The 4,905-nt window shown below is 40.9% G+C and overlaps 1 pseudogene; it reads left to right on the forward strand.

The window, feature by feature from the left end:
* Nucleotides 1-495: 495 nt before the first annotated feature.
* LOC115031910 lies at nt 496-891 on the forward strand (annotated as a pseudogene).
* Nucleotides 892-4,905: the final 4,014 nt, after the last annotated feature.

Consider the following 4,905-nt stretch of genomic DNA (forward strand, 5'->3'; position numbering starts at 1 on the left):
TCCTCACTGTCCACCTGCAGTGCCAGGTGCCTCACACCTGCCCTCCTCACTGTCCACCTGCAGTGCCAAGTGCCTCACGCCTACCTACCTCACCACATTGTCCCTTTTCATCAGTGTTTCTCATCCTTCCTACTGTGACCCTTTCATACAGTACCTTATGTGGTAGTGACCACCAACCATAAAATTATTTTTATTGCTATTTCACAACTATTATTTTGCTATGGTTATGAATAATAATGTAAATAGTTCTGGAGATAAAGATTGGCCAAAGAGGTTGTGACCCACAGGTTGAAAACCACTGCTTTACATGTAAGTTTCTTCTTAATAGACATTGAACTAAATGAGAATCTTGTTTCAGTCACTGTTCAATCTTTAAATAAAAAACTGAAATTATGGATTGCAGTACATTGAGCTCCATAGAGACAGCACTGGGGCAAGCAAGAGCTGGATGGGTACTGAGCGACTCTGTGCCTCGCAAAGGAAAATCAACTGAACATGGGCAAAGGAGATCCTAAGAAGATGAGGGGCAAAATGTCCTCATATGCATTCTTTGTGCAAGCCTGCCAGGTGGAACACAAAAAGCAGCACCTAGATGCTTCTGTCATCTTCTCAGAGTTCTCCAAGAAGTGCTCAGAGAGGTGGAAGACCAAACCTGACAAGGTTCGTTATGAAAGAGAAATGAAAACCTACATCCCCTCCCCCAAAGGGGAGAATAAATTCAAGGACCCCAATGCACCCAAGAGGCCTTCTTCGGCCTTCTTCTTGTTCTGTGCTGAGTACTGCCCCAAAATCAAAGGCAAACATCCTGGCTTATCCATTGGTGATGTTGCAAAGAAACTAGGAGAAATGTGGAACAACACTGCAGTGGATGACCAGCAGCCCTATAAGTAGAAGGCTGCCGAGATGAAGGAGAAGTAGGAGAAGGCTATTGCTGCCTACAGAGCTAAAAACCTGATGCAGTGAAAGACAGGGTGGTCAATGCTGAAAAGAGAAAGAAAAAGAAGGAAGAGAAAGATGAGGAGGCAGATAAAGAGGATGAGGAAGAAGAGGAAAAAGAGGAAGACAAAGATAAAGATGATGATGAATAAGTTGGTTCTAACACAGTTGTTTTCTTGTCTATTAAACCCGCCCCCACCCCCGTACACAACTCACTCCTTTTAAAGAAAAAAAATTGAAATGTAAGGCTGTATAAGATTTGTTTTTAAACTGTACAGTAAATGTATCTTTAGATAGGCCTGTCCTGGTGGTATTTTCAAGAGCCACTAACCTGGTGTAGTCTGGGGGGGGTTGTAAATTGGCATGGAAATTTAAAGCAAGGTTCTTGGTGCACAGCACAAATTATATATATATAATATGTATATGTATATGTATGTATGTATATGTATGTATGTATATGTATGTATGTATGTATGTATGTATGTATGTATGTATGTATAGAGAGAGAGACAGTAGTTTGGTTTGGGGGGTTCTTTTGGCTTTATTTTGGGATACTTTTGTCATCTTCAGTTTTCTTTGATGCAGCTCACACAAAGATAATTGTTCTGTTAACTGAATACCACCACTCTGTAATTGAAAAAAATCAGTTGTTTTATTGACATTCTGAATGCTTCTAAGTAAATACAACTTGTTTATTAGTTTAAAAAAATGCAATTATGATTCAGACATGGCAATACATGCCCGATATCCCAGCATGGGAAGCAGAGGCAGGGTGCTCCTTGGAAGGTCAAGGACAGCATAGTCAACATAGCAAGACCTAGGCTAACCAGTGCTGTATAGAAATACCCCATCTTATAAAAAGAAAATGATAACAAAATACAACTTTGTCTAGGTGAAGAACAAATGAAGACTGGCCTGCTTGTCTTCCTGACTTCTGGATGACCCTGCTGACCAGTCCTTGGACAGCAGCTTCTACAGAAGTAGCTTCCCACAGACCCTCCCATGAGTACCCTCCACAGTCTTCCTGGGACTGCTTTGGCCAGTTGCTTCCTTGCACCATGCCCACTTGAGGCCAGCTGGTCTGTGGCTCTCTGACCTCCCTTACCTGCTTGCAGGCTTTTGCTTTTCAGCTCCTTCAGAACTAGAGTCATACCTAATTCCAACAATAGACCCCCTCCTCCTACCGTGCTCACAGGAACACTGCTCCCCTGGCAGAGTCAGACACATAAAGTGAACATCCTATCTCTTCACACTGGTCAGTAACAACTCCAAGTATCCCCGAAGCAAAGGGATGCCTCACACTAACTAGAACAGAGCCTATGTTTCACAAAAACAAAAAGCAAAGCACGTTAGTCATCATTAATTGAAAGACAATTGTCATTCAAAAGAGCTTTCATCCAGGCTCAGTGGTGGTTTGAATGAGATTGGCCCTCATAGACTCAGAGATCTGAATGCTTAATTACAAGAGAGTAGAAATGTTTGGGAAGGATGAGTAGGGTATGGCCTTGATAAAGGAGTATGGCCATGTCGGAAGAGGTATGTTACTTTGAGTGGGCTTTGAGGTTCTGGAAGCTTTTGCCCCTCCCCTCTCTCCCTGCTGCCTAAAAATCAGTATGCAAAGCTTTCAGCTATCACTCCAGTACCATGTCTGACTGCTTCCTGCCATGATGATCATGGACTAATTCCCTAAAATTGTAAGCAAGCCCCCAATTAAATGCTTCCTTATGTAAGTTGCCTTGGTCATAATGTCTCATCATAGCAATAGAGCAGTAACAAATATACTTTCAATGAGTGCTTTCAATGAGATTAACCCAACCTCTACCTAGCTAGAAAGCCATAGGGCTTTAAAGGAAACACAACCAAACTCAAGAGATGACTCAGTGGTAAAGGCCCTGCTACTAAGCCTGCGGACATGAGTTTGATCACCAAAACCCACATGGTGTAAGAAGAACTGACTTCCAAAAGTTGTTTTCTAACCTACACAAGTATCATGGTACATGTTTACATACACACACACATACACACACACACCCATGTTAATGTTAAATGTATACACATCCATGCACACACAACATGGTACATGCTTACATATAAACACACATACAGGTACCACCATAGTACATGTACACATATACACACATACATATTTACTCAATAAATAGAAATTTAAAAAGAAAAAAAAGATGCAAGTGGTAAACTAACTGAGAAAGCCTAAATGCTATTGAACATCTAAAATGAGCTCAGGGTCTTCAAAGTTACAAGTTACCAAAGACCACCACCAGAAAATAGTTTAGCGAAATACATCACCACGCCTAACTGTGTTTATTAGAACATGACTAAAAGCAAAAGCTGAATGTAAAAAGTCATTAGCCAAAGATAGAATAGAACTAGCATCTCTAACAAATAACAGTGCACTGGTGACAAAGATATTCGCAAATCATGATCATTCTTCCCTCTACCTGCAAGTTGCCACATCCGTAGGTGGTGAAATGAGCTTACTAGAAAGATACAGGACCAGAGTCAACCGGAGACAGCCTGGCATAGGAACTATCTCTGCCCTCACAAACAACCTCTGTGAATGAAGCTCTCTACGGTCTTCCACAGCAGTAGATCGAGATCCTTAGGAGTGCAAAAGCCACAAGAGCATCTGTTACCAAGCTCATGGCTGGGGCCTACTATCTTTCAAGGAAGTAATTGGCCTTGGGCCAGAAAAAAAAAGATGCTTATCCAGACAAGAAGAAAAATGAGCTGTTTCTGAATTCCTCTCTGAGTTCCTGGTTGTACAGAAGGTTGCTTCTGGCCCTTATAAAGTCGCTNTCTTGAGGTCTTTGTACCGGCCTTACCGCTGTTCTCTGACCCTCAGCTTGGAGTTGGACCAGAACAATCACTTAACAGTTCTTTCCCAGTTCCCATGCTCTCTGTGCACGTGCACCTACACAGGTTCTCCTGTCACATGTCACCTCTTGCTCATCCACTCAGCCAGCCAACTTCAGTAGCCTAAGGATCACTTCCCTTCAAATATGTCCCACCTGCACAGAAAAAAAATTAGCAGTATATGTGTTTTCCTAGAAAGGAACCCTATCCAAAGATAAAGTCAGTATTGTTTCAAAAAAAAAAAAAAAACCATGCAAATAAATATTTCCAAAGGTCAAGTCCAAAGAGCAAATCCAATTGTCTCTTATAGCCCCATCAATAAACTATTTAAATTCAATAGATTATTTCCCTTAGAAGNCCACTCTGCCATTAACAAGGCTCTACGTGGAAAGGGTTTGTACTATTCCAGCTACACAAGGCTCTAAAGATTGTAGTGACGGCCAATATGATCTACAAAATTCCAACAGCAGCTTTCACACAGAGAAAACAACCCTAAAATATACACAGAATCACAAAAGACATCAAGCAAGCATCCAAGACAATCTTGACTTTTAAAAGGGTTGAGGGCATAACTTTCTGGTTTCAAATTAGTTATATTTACAGCTCAGAAACAGAGAGAGTGCTTGTCTTTATGCACAAGGCCCTGGATTCAAGCTCCAGTACTGAAAATGGAAATGTGTGTGTGTGTGTGTGTGTGTGTGTACATGTGTGTGTAATAAACTATAATAATAAATAGTAAGGGAGTGATATTGTGCTGTCATAAAAGCAAACATATAGAGAGCTCAAAAAATAAACCCAAGCATATATTGTTAAATAATTTTTGTTAAGGGTTCTAGGAATATGCATTAGAAAAAGGATTTGCTCTTCAACAGGTAGTGCTGAAGGAGAAGCAGACACCTACATGCAGAAGAACGGCAGTGGCCTTATCTTACACAAAAGTATACAACTGTTTTAAATATTTAAACATATGTCTGAAACCATAAAAGTCATAGACAAAAATGTAAGGAAATGCCTTAGCAGGAAGAAATGCTGTGGCATCTGTCTTAGCATTGATTTTTCTTGAGATGTGCCCAAGGCTAAGGTGATGTGAAAAAC

This window comes from Mus caroli, chromosome 9 (assembly GCF_900094665.2).
Source record: "Mus caroli chromosome 9, CAROLI_EIJ_v1.1, whole genome shotgun sequence".
NCBI classification, from domain to species: Eukaryota; Metazoa; Chordata; class Mammalia; order Rodentia; family Muridae; genus Mus; species Mus caroli.